Source organism: Rhinopithecus bieti, unplaced genomic scaffold (assembly GCF_001698545.2).
Source record: "Rhinopithecus bieti isolate Rb0 unplaced genomic scaffold, ASM169854v2 scaffold_51042, whole genome shotgun sequence".
NCBI classification, from domain to species: domain Eukaryota; kingdom Metazoa; phylum Chordata; class Mammalia; order Primates; family Cercopithecidae; genus Rhinopithecus; species Rhinopithecus bieti.
This window is the reverse complement of record NW_016820640.1, coordinates 417,687-434,826: the sequence shown is the minus strand read 5'-3', so window position 1 is coordinate 434,826 and position 17,140 is coordinate 417,687. Positions and strand designations below refer to the sequence as shown.

The window sequence follows — 17,140 nt, the reverse complement described above, 5'->3', positions numbered from 1 at the left end:
GTCCTTTGTAGGGACATGGATGCAGCTGGAAACCATCATTCTTAGCAAACTATCACAAGAACAGAAAACCAAACACCGCATGTTCTCACTCATAGGTGGGAACTGAACAATGAGATCACTTGGACTCGGGAAGGGGAACATCACACACTGGGGCCTATCATGCGGAGGGGGGAGGGGGGAGGGATTGCATTGGGAGTTATAACTGATATAAATGATGAATTGATGGGTGCTGACGAGTTGATGGGTGTAGCACACTAACATGGCACAAGTATACATATGTAACAAACCTGCACATTATGCACATGTACCCTAGAACTTAAAGTATAATAAAAAAAAAAAATTTTTTAAAGTATAAATTGGATGTATGAAAATGTCTCTCTTAAAAATTGCCCCAAGATACTATCTCACAAAAATATATCTTTATTACATTAAAATGTTAATCCAAATAATGAAATTGAACACTAATGGCGGAAATAAAATGCAGAGAAATTACTTTTCCAAGTACATTTTTCTAAGTATGTAATTATTATTGATCTTTTATAATACTTTAAAAACAGTAAGGTTTAATCCACAACACAAAGAAAGTCTTTGCATATTTATTTTCAATCCTTTTGTTCCCTAAAACAGTCTTTATATCCAATAATCAATTTGCTTTCAGATAATTGTGTCATGTTAGAGTAAATATATCATTAGATCTTAAAACTTATTCATTTACTCATTTACTCTTGAATTTAATTATAGTTTATGCAGTTAAGTTTGATTTCTTCCATGGAAAATAATATTAATAAAAAATAAGAAATCATTTTTCCTTGCAAATATTTCTAACTCTTCAAAACTAAAGTGTTTTAAAATTAAATTTTTAAAAATTGAACCCTGAACAACTACATTTACATTGTCACAAACAACCCTATCATATTTCCTAAAACACATCATGCCTTTACTGATTCCACTGGAAATGTTTCAGTGATATGACTAGGGTGGTCAGTCTGTTTATCCTCATGTCGTAAGAATTTTTCCTTTCTTAGCTGTTTTTCTTTCGAAAAAAAGTGGTGCAACATGTGAATAGTAAGAAAGAACAAAATAGGAATACATTTTCTCATGAATGCAAACTTCTGTTTTTATCTAATAAGTTATATCCAATTCTTCAGAAAATCCCCTTAGCTCCTCTTTCAAAATATACGCAAATTTAATCGTGTCTCATAAACTTCACACCACCACCATAAAACATATGGCTGTTCCATGACACCAGCGTGATTTGCCTGATATTGCCTTAGTTTGCTAGGGCTGCCATAATAAAATACCACAGACGAGGTGAATAAAATCAATCTATTTTCTCACAGTCACTGAAGCTGGAAGTTCAAGACCAAGGTGTTGGCAGAGTTGGGTTCTTCTCAGGCCTCTCTCTCTGGCTCACAGATGGCCAACCCTCACATGGTCATTTCTGTATGTGTGTGCCCCTCTGATGTCTCTTATGTGTGTCTGAATCTCTTCTTACAAGGACACCAGTCAGATTGGATTAGGGCCAATCCTAAGGGCCTCATTTTAACTTAATTGTCTCTTTAAATTAATATCTCTAAATGCAGTCTCATTCCGACGTACTAGGGATTAGGGTTTTAACATATGAATTTGGTTAGGGGCTAGTGAAACAATTGAGTCCAAAACACACATATATAAAAATATATATGTTTATATACAGTTGATTCTCATTAGTTGCTGTAGTCGTGTACTAAAAAGTATTGCAAATGCTGGATGAACAAATATAGAACCATTGCTTCTAGGGAAAATACAGGGTTAGGTTTCAGTAGTTGGTTACATTTTTGTCAAGCAATCAATTCATAACCTTGTTTTATGCGTGCTTCTGTTTAAAGACACCTTAGTTAATATATATTTCTCACAAATAATTCATGCATGGCCTTTGAATGATTTAAAGCCTGAGCTTTAGAGGCCATTTGTATTATATAGGTTTGTTTGCTGATGCCATCATAAAACAAGCAGTCTCATCAGCGTTGTGAACCTTTTATTTCACATGACCCTTTTATTGCATAACACAAAGCAGGTATTTTTTAATTCTTAAGCCTTCTTATCTGCAGAACCTGAATCTCATGCAAGTTTAACATTTTCTGAAATCTGAGTCAGCCAGCACTAGCCCAGAAGAATTTAACATTCTCCTGACCCTGGGTAATGCAATAATAAATTTTGATGGCCTTTATTTAGCCTCACAACAATGTTGTTCCATATGCTTTTCTACTAGTCATCATCTTATGAATTCACAAATTTAGTTTTTTTTCCATAGCTTCACTACATAATATAAGTGTTAATTTATCACTTACGTGGTCTGATGTGCATATTAGTGAATTTCCTCTATTTTTTGGAGACACTGCATTGTTGATTCATTAACATTAAACTCATAATCAACAGTTCTATCACTCGTATCTGAATGAAATTGACCTAACACACACACTTTCTCTGTAAGGCACATCACAGCTTCTTGCATTCAGCAGCACTAGACAGCACTTCAGCACTTTGGGTCAGGGCGATTTTAAACAACTAAAGCCCATGAAAATGCAAAAAAAAAAAAAAAAAAATGTGGCACCAGATAGATTGTGATAAGGACACTTGTTTACTGCACGAGAGCTAAAACCAGAAAGCAGGGCAGAGAATCACTTTGTTTGAACATGTGCATTGTGTATCTCACATTTTTCAACACTTTGTACACGCATGTATTGTAATGCATATATGAGGTATAGATTTGGGGGTTACTGCCAAGTAGGGAAATTCACAAATATGAAACTTGCAAATATTGACAATCAATTGTGTGAGTGTGTCTCTCCCTAGTTTTACCCTCACTTCTGCTTCTGTGGTCTACACTCAATGCAACAGACAGAATGACTCTTCTAAAATATGTCGGATAATGTCACTTCTTCAGATCCTCAGAATAAAAGTCAATGTGCTGACAGTGGTCTACAGGACTCTCCACAGTTTGACCCTGGCTATTTCTTTGAGTCCATCTCGGCAGCTCTTCCTCACAACCATGTTGGCCATTTTGCTGTTACTTAAACTTGCCAAGCCCTCTTTGGTGTCAGGGCCTGCCCTTGCTATTCTCTTTCACGCAAAGCCTTTCTCCGGAGAACTGCATCACTCTCCCACCTCTGTTAAGTCTCTACTCAAGTGTTTCCAAACCAACCTGTTTGAAATAGCCCTTCATTTCAATCCCTTTTCTCTCTTTCTTGCTCAATTTTTCTCCATTGTACTTATCAGCATATCTCTTTATATGTTTTACTGGTACATATGGTGATCATCGTTCTTCCTCCTGTTTGCTTCATAAGGGCAAAGAGCTTTTTCTTATTTGTATTCACAGTGTCTAGAATATTGTGAAATCTCAGTAAATATTTGTTGAACAAATTATTGAAAGAAAGAGATGTATTATTTAAGTTAAAAGTGAATGGAAGAAGAAATACAACCTTGTAGAAAATATGCAAACACTCATAAATTTTGTCCAAATTCACCTTGTGTTTTAAGGTTTGTTTAGATCAATCCCTTTCTGGTTAAGATGTAAAATTGAAAAGTCAGAAAAAAATGGCCAAAATAAACTTAGTGAATTGGTGGAAATGTTTTGGTTTGACTTTCTAACTGAATACGAATGAATTCAGATTTTACTTGAATACGCTATGGTTGGAATGTGTCCCCCAAAGTTCCCATGTTGTACAGTGAATCCCCAGTGCAAAAGTGTTGGGAGGTGAGGCTTTTAATTGGTAATTAGGTCATGAGCGCTCTTCCCTCATGAATAGATTAATGCCCTTATCATGGGATTGGATCCGCTATCACAGGAGTGAGTTCCTGATAAAAGGATGAGTTTGGCCTCCTTCCTCTCTCTCATGAGCACTTGTGCTCTTCGGCTGTTCTGCCTTCCACCATGAGATAACACAGCAAGAAGGCCCTCCCCAATGCCAACACCTGGCTATTGGACTCCCACCCTCCAGATTGTAAAAAACAAATGTCTTTCCTTTATATGTTACCCAGTCTTTGATATTCTGTTATAGCAACACAAAACAGGCTAAGACAACATGTATTCCCCCATCTTCCCTTTCTTTTCTGTTGTTTTAGAAAGATAACACCTTGCAAAGGTCTTTGTTTTAAAACCAGTAAATCAAACAAAGAATCTCCCAGTTTGTAGCTATAACTGATAAACACAATACTATTTTTAACTAATCAAAACACAAATCTGTAATGAATTAATTCCCTAGACTTTAGAAAAAAATATTTTGCAAAGATGGTTCCTAGAATAAGATATCTATTATGGTTTATCCTGATATTGTACTTCCAAAAACCATCAAGTTAAACAAAACAACTGTAGTGTCTCTTCAATAAAATTGATAAATGTGTCTCAGCCAACCACTCTCTTCAATCTCATTCTGCTTTCTCTATTTCTGATCCTGTAAGAATCATGGCAATCTCTTTGCTTGATCTCTATTTGAAAACAAACAAAATGAGGTTCTATTTTATAAATTTAAAACAAAAAATAGAGTACGCTGAAAAGTGCTTCATGCAAAAGAGCATATTTAAAGGGGTTCTTAATCATATGCTTGTAGGAACTTAATCTGAAAACCAACGTCTATATCTGATATTGTTTGGTCAATATATAAGAGACTGATAGACTAAATTCCCAAGGTCCAATTGTTTTAACTAAAGTCTCAGTTTGGGAAAGCAACAAAGTTAGCAGATTATCTTCTTCATTTTTATGTCGTTTTCCCCTCCTTTTACAGTTTAGTGATTTCCAAGATCACTAGATATTTCTGGTCTAGCATAATAAAACTTTATTTTATTTTACTAGAAGGAGAGGGGTGGAGGTTCTAAGGCAAAGAGTGAGGTTTATTTTCATTGTATGTCTGATTATTCATGTATTAATTTTTCAATAATAAAATAATTAGAAAATAAATAAGGCTATGAGGTTAGGTGCCTTGGGATTTTCAGTTAATAATCAATTGCTGTATGATAAGAAAGTGAGTAAAAGTTTTGAAAGAAAAAATATATTTTCAATATTTTTGTTTCATGTTGGTGTAAAGAAATGCAACTGATTTTTCTATGTTGATTTTGAATTCTGCAAATCTACTGAATTCATGTATTAGTTCTAACAGTTTTTTGTGGAATCATCAAAGATTTCTACCTACAGGGCTATGTTGTCTGCTAAAAGGGATAATTTTGCTTCTTCCTTTTCACTTTGGACAAGATTGGAAAAATTCGTATTGTTAAAATATTGGTACTACCTAGGACTATCTACAGGTTCAATACAATCTCTATCAAAATTTCCATAATATTTTCACAGAAATAGAAAAAGATGCTAATATTGTATAGAAGTGCAAAAGACATTGAATAGCCAAAGCAAACTTGAGAAATAAAAACAAAGTTGGAGGCATTAAACTGCCTGATTTTAAATTATATTACAAAACTATAGTATGTAAAACAGTATGGGCTGGGCACGGTGGCTCACGTCTGTAATCCCAACATTCTGGGAGGCCAAGGTGGGCATTTTGCCTGAGGCCAGGAGTTCAAGACCAGCCTGGCCAACATAGTGAAACCGTCAGGGTCATCTACTAAAAATACAAAAATTAGCCAGCCTGGTGGCACACACCTGTAGTCCCAGCTACTCAGGAGGCTGAGGCAGGAGACTCTCTTGAACCCAGGAGGCAGAGGTTGCAGTGAGCTGAGATTGCATCATTGCACTCCAGCCTGGGTGACAGAGCAAGACTCCATCTAGAAAAAAAAAAAAAAAAAAAAAAACAGTATGGTGCTGGCATAAAAGCAGGCACACAGATCAATGGACAGCATACAGAGTGAAAAAATAAACCCAAGCAACATATGATTAACTAATTTTTGACAAGACGACATGATAGGAAAAGGATAGTTTCTTCAATAGATAGTGATGAAAAAACTGGATATCCACATGCAAAGCACTAAAATTGGACCCTTATATTATATCATATACAAAAAATCAAATCAATATAAATAACAGATCTAAATGTAAAACCTGAAATTATAAAACAAGAAGAAGAAAATTAGGAAAAAGCTCCTTGTGATTGGCCTTGGCAACAACTTTTTGAATATTACACCAAAAGCTTAGGCAACAAAAACAAACAAAACAAGACAAAACGGGTAGGATGGCATCAAACTAAAAAGCTCTTCTGTATGGCAAAGTAAATAACTTAAAAAATGAAAAGGTAGTCTACAGATTGGGAGAAAATATCTGTTAAAGGGTTAATATCCAAAATTTAAAAAGAACTCACACAACTCAATTAAAAAAATGGGCAAAGGACCTGAATAAACATTTATTCAAAGAAGACATTCAGATGATCAACAAATATATGAAAAGGTGTTCAACATCACTAATCATCAGGGCAATGCAAATCAAAATCACAATGAGATGTCACCTTACACCTGTCACTGTTGGAGAAAATATAAATTGGTGTAGCCATTTTGGAAAACAGTATGAAGATTTCTGAAGAAGTCAGAAAGAAAACCACCATATGATCCAATAATCCCTCTGCCGGGAATATACTCAAATAAATGAATACTCAGTATCTTGTAGAGACACCTGCACTTCCATGTTTATCATAGCACTATTCACAATAGCCAAAATACAGAAATAACCTAAGTGTCCATGGACAGATGAATATATTAAAAAATTGTGATGCACACAGAGACACACACAGAATTGAATATTATTTCATCTTAAAAAGGGGGATCTTGCCAGGTTTGTGACAACATGAACAAACCTGAAGGATACTATGCTACATTAAATATGTCAGACACAGAAAGAAACATATTGCATGATGTCACTTACATGCAGAATCTTTTTTAAGCCGATGACATAAAAACAGAGTAGAATGGTGGTTATCAGGGAGGAGGTTAGGGAGGAATGGGGAGATGTAGATCAAAGGGTACAAAATTACAGTTATGTGGGGTGAATGAAGATAGAGATGCAGTGTACAGAATGAGAATTACAGTTAACAATATCGTATTTTGAAAATTGGCTAAAAGAGATTTTAGATGTTCTTCATACACATCCCCCCAACACGCACGGTAATTATATGAGATAATGAATATGTTATTTGTTTGATGTAGTAATGCTTTCATTATATATATATCTCTCAAAACATTATGTTATAAACTTTATATAATAAAAAAGAAGGGCAAGTGAGAAAGGAGAACTTAAATTCATAAGACATTTAATGTATACAAGGGATCATTTTACTAACTTATTTTATTTAATCCTAATAGCATTTCAAGCTTATGGTATGACTACACTTTTAAAAGAGAGAAAAAATGCTGTAGCAAATATACACAAGGGAATCACACAGAAGTTCATTCACTCAGTGGGAATACTACTTTATACCAGTAAATGTATAAATGACAGAATGGTCATTCTTATGTACAAATGGCTGAGCAATGAATGTATAAATGTCTAGAGGATCATTCCTATGAGTGTGGGATTTTGATAGGCAGTCAGTGAAACATTTCTGGTGTCTGCTGCCAGATTTAGTCTTCCATTTTGATACATTTAAGAACTCATTAGTCTCATGAATTAGAGTAGAGAAGAGTGTAAAGAAGACAACAAGGGAAATCAAAAATTGCTTGTCTGACAAAAGAGTTGGGGATTACTTAGATTCAACGGTCATAAAAATGACCCAATCTAACAAGATAAAATTTCATGGAAAAAAGTAAAATTGAGCTATTAGAATTTAAAAAATAAAATTTCAAGTATGCAGAAAGGCACAGTTGAGTAAGTACCAATGACAAGTGTGTTTTTAGTAAATTTCAAGTTCATTATTGGTCAATAATGTGATGTGTGGATAAAAGGGCAGCAACATCTAGTGAACACTTCAAGCCACGCAAGTAAAGATGGAGTGGCCACAACAAAGGAGGTAAAAACTTCATGTTCATAGGCCTTAGTAAATCACAAATAAAATATCTGTTCCATTTGGAGAGATTTTGACAAATTGGAATGTCTTTGCTGCTATGTAAAAGATTCATACATTCTAAGAATTGTCAATATTTATGATTTCTGAGCTTTCTTGCAACTCATAATCATTTGAAACTTTCACCCTATGCAAAATTATCTTTTGTTACTATTATGATCATCAAAATTTAAAGTATTACTTCTATAACTGTAACCTAATGGTCTTTACTTAATGCCTTATCAGTTTCAACCTGCTCTTCAATTGCTCTGGCTCTATATGAGATATAAGAAAGGAAAATCTCACAACCTGATAATCTGTACAAATGAATTTGGGGAGAAGACTTGTATTAAAGCTTACATATCAGTTAATCTGAAGAAGATGAATGATGACACTTGACAAATATGAGACCAATATGAAATGTTTTTAATGTTATATAGGATTATTATAGATAAAATATTAAAGAGAAACTAAAGTTTCATCTTCAAGCTTGTATAATGAAACAATATTGAAATAACAATACAAAATCTCCTTCAATTGAGTCTTTGCTCAGATGTCACCTACCCTGACCACCTTATTTAAAACTACAGATATACTTTCCACTTCTTCCTTCTTAGCTCTTACTACCTTTTCACATGATATATTATGTACTTATTATTTTCTATTTATTGCTTATTGTCTGTCTTATTTCACTAGCTTGTAAATTCCATGAGGGCATTGTCTGTTTACCAATGACTCTCAAGCACATATGAATGAATAAATATATAGTATTACCTTATAGTTTCCTAAATGCTATAATTATTGTATTTGTTAAAGTTCAGTTTCAGAGAAAAGAATCCACGGTTGGTATTTTCAGCCCCAACTTAGGTATCACAGGATGTTAAATGACTTACAGAATCACTGGGAGAAATGAACAAAAATATTCTAGGCAGAACTGTCAGGAAAAACTCCTAAAGTCACAATTCAGAAGTGCACCATGGAGGAAACTACTGCCTCTTCTATGATAGAAAGCTGTCTGGAAAATTGGAAAGTTTCAGTATAACAGCTTGCTTCAGGATCACAACATCACTGACATAATTTGTTACCCACCAAGATTAGTAAACTGACAGCACAGGACCATTAGCAACAGGAAGCTACTTCTACTATTTCTGGATTCAGAAATGTCTCATGTTTTCTAGATTATACACATACCTTTCAAGAGGAATTAACATAGTTGTAGGGAACAGCCAGCAACTCATTCTGTCTCTCTGAATTTGTAATATTGCTCACTTTTTTCTACTTATATGTTCTGTTTGTCTTTGCCAAAGACTGACTTCTCTGTCTCCAGTCCACCTATAAGAAACTAGAGCTTTTGCCCAGGATAAATAAGCCACAAGACAAAGTCTCAAAAAATTTTTAAAAATCTAAATCATATCAAGTATCTTCTCAGATCACAATGGAACAAAATAGAAATTAATAACATGATGAAATTTTGAAACTGTACAAATGTGTGTAAATTAAGCAACATAATCCTCAACAACAATTGATCAATGAAGAAATTAAGAAGGAAATTAAAAATTTTTTAAAACACATGGAAACACAACATACCAAAACCTATGAGATGCAACAAAAGCAATGCTTCGAGGGAAGTTTGTAGCAATAAACACCTACATCAATAAAGTAGACAGATTTCAAATAAACAACCTAAACTTGCACCTCAAGAAGCTAGAAAAGCAAGAATAAAACTAATCTCAAAATTAGTAGAAGAAAAGAAATAATAAAGATCAGAGCAGAACTAAACAAAGTACAGACTAAAAAAAAAAAGAAAAGATAAAGTGGAAAGTTGTTTTTTAAAAAAGGTAAATAAAATTGATAAACTGCTAGCTAGACTAAGAGAAAGAAGATTCAAATAAGGTCAGAAACAAAAAGTACAGTACATCTGATACCACAGAAATAGGAAATATTATTAGAGACTATTATAAACAACTATATGGCAACAAACTGGAAAACCTAGAGGAAATGGATGCACTCCTAAACACATAGAACCTACCAATATTGAACCAGGAAGAAACAGAAAACCTGAACAAACCATTAATGAGTAGCAAGATTGAATGAGTAATAGTCTCCCAACAAAGAAAAGCCCACGACTGATGGCTTTATTGCTGAATTCCCTCTATGCGGCCAATATTAGCCTGAAAACAAAATCAGACAAAGACACACACATGTAAAAAATCACAGGCCAATATCCTTGATGAATATAGATGCAAAAATCCTAAACAAAATACTAGCAAACTAAATCTTTCAACATGTTAAAAAGATAATGCACCAAAATCTAGAGGGATTTATCCCAGGGATGCAAGGATGGTTCAACATAGGCACATGAATAAATCTGATACATCAAATCAATAAAATAAAGGACAAAAACATATGATCATCCCAACAGATGCAGGAAAAAGCATTTGACAAAATTAAACATAAATTCCTGATAAAAACTTTCAATAAATTAAGCATAGAAGGAAAATATCTCAACATAATAAAGGCCATATATGAAGAACCCATAGCTAACATTATGCTGAATAGGAAAAAGCCAAAAGCCTTTCCTCAAGAACTGGAAACAAAATAAGAATGCACACTTTAACCACTCCTATTCAATGTAGTACTGAAAGTCTTAGAGCAATCAAGCAAGAGAAAAATAAAAAAGAATCCAAATTGGAAAAGAGGAAGTCAAAGTGTCCCTCTTTGCAGACAACATGATCTTATATCTAGAAAAACCTGAAGACTGCACAAAACCCCTTAGAACTGATAACAAAATCAGTACAATTCTAGGACACAAAATCAAAACACAAAAATCAGTAGGATTCCTTAAAATCAATAATAAACTAGCTGAAAAAGAATCTGGAAGGCAATCTCATTTATAATAGCTACCAAAAAAATACCTAGGAATACATTTATCCAAGAAGATGAGAGGCCTCTATCAGAAGAAGTAGAAAACACTGACGAAAGTGATTGAAGAGGACACAAACAGATGGAAAGATAACCCATGATTATGGACCACGATAATTAATATCATGAAAATGACAATCCTACCCAAAGCAATCTAGAGATTCAATTCAATTCCTATTAAAATACCAATGATATTCTTCACAGAAATAGAGAAAACAATCCTAAAATGTGCACGTAACTGCAAAAGACCCTCAACAGCCAAAGCAACCGTAAGCAAGAAGAACAAAGCTAAAGGCTTTATGCTATCTGTAGGGTGGGAGAAAATATTTGCAAACTGTGTGTCCAACAAGGGACTAATATCAAGAATATGCAAAGAACTCAAATAATTCAACAGCAAAAAGTAAACAAATAATCCTACTACAAAGTGGGCAAAGGATCTGAGTGGACATTTCTCAAAAGATGACCTAAAGATGGCCAATAGGCATATGAAAAAATGCTCAATGTTTCTAATCATCAGAGAACTGCAAATAGAATGGCTGCCAAAAGGACAAAAAATAATAATAATAAATAACAAATGCTGGCAAGATTTAGAGAAAAGGCAGCTCTTATATACTGAGCATATATTATACTCTTATTCAACTGTTTTTTCTTAAGATTAGGTGTTGCCTTGTCCTTTTTCTAAGTGACTTTATCCAAGATTACCTCCTGACATTAAGTGACCAAGGTTTTTACATGATTCCCAGGTTAGTGTTAGCAACATACTCTAGCACAGCTGGTCAGGGAAGGATCGCAAATATAAAGATCATAACTGGAACAAACAATTATCATCTCCATATCTTGCTGAGAAAGAAAAATAATACCATCACCACCAAATAAAAGTTTAAAGGCTGGGCAGGAAATAGATAAGGATGCAATAAATTATTTTAATTTACATGGATAATTTTCGAACTTGTTTTCTAAGAATTCTTTTCATTTCCATATTTTAAAAATCTCTTCAATTGGGCAAAGCTTAGTCAATTCCTAACTAGGTAAAGTCATTGTAGAAGAACACCCCCGGGGGTTTTCCCTATTCACCATTTCATTATGAGTTCAAGATTTTAATAGAACAAATGCAAAGACTGGACCCGGACCCCAACTACTATCAATTTTGAGTCTGTTTTCCTTTTGTTTTTTTAATTATAAAAAAGCACTAAGAACCCTATTCTTCCTTTAAATAAGTTTAGAAGAGACACTAACCACAGCTGATATTAAGAAACACAAATAAGAGATGACTTTAGGAAATCTATCAATCACCATACCTGATATATGTCGATATCTGAATATTAGAACAATGCACTTTTGCCTCATTCAAATCCTGGTATAAAGTTGGACTGTATAAAGTCTCACAAATAGTCAACACATGAAACTACTTGGTTTTGGTGCTTGAGACTAATATAAATTTTATCCAACACTGAAAGCTGAAAGGCTCAATAGCCAGCTCAAATACCCGAGAAAGGAAGTTTATCAATGCAATCCCACACCAATTACATATGCTAGGTGGTTTTATTAACCATCATAATGAATCTCCCTTAAGGCTGACTCCTGCATGCCCCCAAATTAAATGGATCCTACCTGTGCAGCTCAGATTCCCATTTCATCAGTTTTCTAAACATCCTCCAAACACCTAAAGCTTTTAGGTACTGAGTGCCTACTTAATGGATTCTACAATGATGAATCTTGTCTAGTAAATGAAAATGTATCTCTGCCTAAAGCCAAACATATCAGAACAAAATGAATGTAATGTTCTATCTTAAACAAAGCAACACATAAATTTTTTAATGTGGTTTGTTTTACTATGTTGTATAGTATATGTTAAAATGTGCAATATGTGAAATTCTATCACTGAAACAGCTACTATTATTCATTTCAAAGGAAAATTATTATGCGTGACTTTTAGTTAACACATAAAATCACATCAATAAATAGAAATAGAAAATAGTTTCTTAGATTGCTTTTCCTACAGAAAACTATTTTATTGGAAACTCCTGAGGGTGAAACACTTATATAGCATTCTTTCATAAAGATTATTTTAGCTTATGGCTTCTTAACATAGCATTCTTTTATAAAGGTTATTTTAGCTTATGGCTTCTTAGCAACAAATATATCCTGAGTACCTATTCTGTACTGGAAAAAATTCTAAATGTTGGCCATAAGTACCCAAATAGGACAAACATTTTCCTGGTTCCATGTAATGGGGAGTACTCACACATATATTATACATCTATGTCACATAGGTACATGGATATGTGTGTGTAGAAAAGGTAGGTATTTCTGTGAAACTTTTAGGCAGGTGTGCGTATGTGTACTGTTTGATAACACAAATATCTTACTATGATGATAGCCAAAAATACACCAAATCTGATGATCTAGTAAATGAATGTGGCTAGAGAATATTTTCAGGAACATAACCATGAAGATTAGAAATATTAAGGATTTGAGATAGCCACCAAATATGTTTAAGCAACAGAGATGCTCAAATTTTCATTCGTAAAACATCTTTTAAACAGTGTGTGGTGAATCAACAATAGGGAACCAGAACACAAGTGGAGACACCAATTAGGAGGTTGTAGTTCAGGCTGGGAATGATAGAAGCTAGGAGAGAAAGCAGAGGCAGAGAGGGGTGGAAGCACTGCAGATACATCAGCGAGCTTGAGATGAAAAGACTTTTTAAGAGACACACCAAAGTGTACATACACACAAACACACACACACAGCCCAGAAAGTAAAGGAGAGAGGAAAGCAGAAAATTAGAAAGTAAAAAAGGAAAACATGGCATATCTCAAGCATCATCATACTTCCCAAATTTGTTTAGGATATATCATTGCCAAAGTCATGCACAGTAAAGGCCCCTGGTTATGGAGGCGTAATGTTAATGTTCATCACTAGCTATGGAATAAGCACAGTAAGAGACTTCTTTTTATTTATGCCAGAAATTACTTATTTTGAATCACAATGAAAAGTATCTATCCCTCCATCCTATGTAAAAATGGTGGCAACCACAGTTTTGTTGTAGCTCTCTCCATCACAGACAAACCCACACAGTAAAAAATGTTGTTCCCGGGAGGTTAGAAGGAAACAATGGCAATGTGAATCACCATTGTCACTTCCACAGTTATTGATATCCTTACTACAGACAACCGCATCACAACTCAGGAACACACTGGACAAAGCCCAAAGCTGCTTCTTTTCTATTACATTTAAAAAGAGAATCCAAAAAAGTACAAGGACCCAGACTTTACTAACTGGAAAGAAGATGAGCATTAGGAGGATTGATCACTCCAAGAATTGAGCCTAAAAGATATAAACCAGTTCTTTTTCTTAAAGACAATTCATTGACTTTAGAATTTGAGATGGAGAGATGGCACATTTGGGAAAATATAAGCATGCTAATCACTATAACAATTCTAATGAAAAGTAATATATGTGCAAAAAACATTTTCAATCATATACAACTAAACTATGTGTACCAGATGTTTTAGCCAAGAGGGTTACTAAATTTGTTTGTTCATGAGTGGCTAAAATAAAGGCACAGTAGATAGTGATTCAGACTGGATTCTGGAGACAAGCTCTCTGGGTCAAACTTCTGATCAGTTGTTTAACTTCAGGCAAGTTACTTCATGTTTCTAAGCCTCAGTTTCCTTATCATTTTTCCATCACAATTTGTTGTGAGAACTAAATGAGGTTCAATCATAAAAACATAGTCTAGAGTTTGGTACTTACTAAACACTCAGTAACAGTTATTAGTAGAAATATAGCTATTACTATTGGAAAAGAATGTGACATTTGTTCATTCAACAAATATTTATCAAGAATTTACTACTAGAAATAAGGTTAATGTGATGGTTAATTTTACATGTCAACTTGACTGGGTTAAGAGATACCCAGGTAGCTGGTAAAATATTATTTCCAGTGTGTCTGTGAGGGTGTTTCTTGAAGAGCTTCTCGTTTGAATCAGTAGACTAAGTAGAGAAGATCTGCCCCTACCAATACGGATATGCATCATTCCATCCTTTGTAGGCCCAGATAGAACAAAATAAGCAGAGGAAGGGAAGAATTTAGCTCTCTTTCCTTAAGCTGGGACATCCAGGTTATGCTGTCCTTGGGCATCGGAGCTTCTGATTCTCAGGCCTTTGGGCATGGAACTTATACTAAGGAGACCCCTGGTTCTCAGTCATTTGGCCTTGGACTGAGATTTACATAATCAGTCCCTCCAACTCAAGTTGAATTACAACAATGACTTTCCTAGTTCTCCAGGTTGCAGATGAAACATCATGGAACTTCGCCTCCATAACTGTGTGAGCCAATTTCCATAATACATTTCATTTTATCTTTTTTTTTTTTTTTTTTTTGAGACAGGAGTTTCACTCTGTCACCCAGGCTGGAGTGCAATGGCATGATCTCAGCTCACTGCAACCTCTGCCTCCCAGGTTCAAGTGATTCTCCTGCTTCAGCCTCATGAGTAGCTGGGATTACAGGCATGCACCACCACACCTGCCTAATTTTTGGTAGAGATTCAGTTTCACCATGTTGGTCAGGCTGGTCTCTAACTCCTGACCTCATGATCCTCCTACCTCGGCCTCCCAAAGTGCTGGGATTACAGGTGTGAGCCACTGCAGCTGGCTCATTTTGTCTTCTATCTATCTATCTATCATCTATCTATCTATCTATCTATCTATCTATCTATCTATCTATCTTACTGCTATCTATCATATTGATTCTGTTTCTAAGGAAAGCACTAATACAGCTCAAAAATATTTTTACATTTTAAAAACATTCAGACTGCAAGCGGAATGGTGCCTCCACTTTGTCCTCCAGCTGAGGCAGCTGTGACCCCATGGCAGGCAAACCCAGTGGCCTCAGCTGTGAGCACAGCAGTGGGAGCACCCCCTTCTGGAGACCACCACATTATCTCTTCCCAAGTCTTCACCATGGTGACCTACAGACAGACCTAAGTGTGGCCAGTGTATTCCTCCATCGTATGCTGACTTTGGCATAGCTGTCAGAGATACTTTCCACACAGGAGTTGGCTCAGGGTTGGTGAAACTGGATGTGAAAAAGAAAAAGTCATGCAGTGGCATGGAATTCTCAACATCTGCTTCATCTAACACAGACACTGGTAAAATTACTGGGATGTTGGAGGCCAAATATAAATGGTGTGATATGATATGACTTTTACAGAAAAGTAGAACACTCTGGGAACAGAAATCACAGTTAAAGACCAGGTGTTTCAAGGTTGAAACTGACATTAGATACTACCTTCTCACCAAACACAGGAGAGAAAAGTGATAAGATCAAGTCCTCCTGTTACAAGGAAAATGTATACACTTTGGTTGTGCTGTTGACTTTCATTTTTCAGGATTTGAAATCCATGGTTTGGCTGTCTTTGGTGATGAGGCTGGCTTGCTGGGTACCAGATGACCTTTGACAGTGTCAAAGCTGACAAGAAATAACTTCTCAGTGGGCTTTATAGGACTGGAGACTTCCAACTACGCATGCATGTCAGTGATGGGACAGAATTTGGAGAATGAATTTATCAGAAAGAATGTGAAAATCTTGACACTTTAGTGCATCTTACTTGGACATCAGGTACCAAGTGAACTCACTTTTCGTATTGCAGCTAAGTATCGGTTGGATCCCACTGCTTCCATTTCTGCAAAAGTCAACAACTCTAGTTAATTGGAGTGAGCTACACTCAGACACTGAGCTGAACAAATACTATCAACTCTGGGAGATAGGAAGAACATTAATATGGGAAGCCACAAACTTGGGCTTGCCTGGAGTTAGGAGCTTAATCCAGCTGAAAGAAACCTTCAGGATATCAGAAGATTCAACCTTAATATATTTTCAAAGTGACCAGCAGGGCTCCCCACCACCCAACAGAAAAAGGTCATCACAACTAAGAAACATCTAAACAAGAGCTGTATTTTAAATATTTAGACAGTTACTTGATCGCTGGTTTATAGATGAATTGATTATCTATCTAGATACCAATGCTGCAATTGTACAGTCACATATACATTATTTAAAGATATGTAGGCCTGGTGCAGTGACTCATGCCTGTAATCCCAGCACTGTGGGAGGCCAAGGCAGGCAGATCTCTTGGGGCCAGGAGTTCAAGACCAGCTGGCCAACATAGCAAAACCCTGTCTCTACTAAAAATTACAAAAATTAGCCAGGCATGGTGGCATGTGCTGTAGTCCCAGCTACTTGGGAGGCTGAGGCACAAG

At 35.3% G+C, this 17,140-nt stretch overlaps 1 pseudogene; it reads left to right on the top strand.

Moving 5' to 3' along the window:
- LOC108520443 (voltage-dependent anion-selective channel protein 2 pseudogene) overlaps positions 1-16,824 on the top strand; it is a 33,010-nt pseudogene extending 16,186 nt beyond the window's left edge.
- Positions 16,825-17,140: the final 316 nt, after the last annotated feature.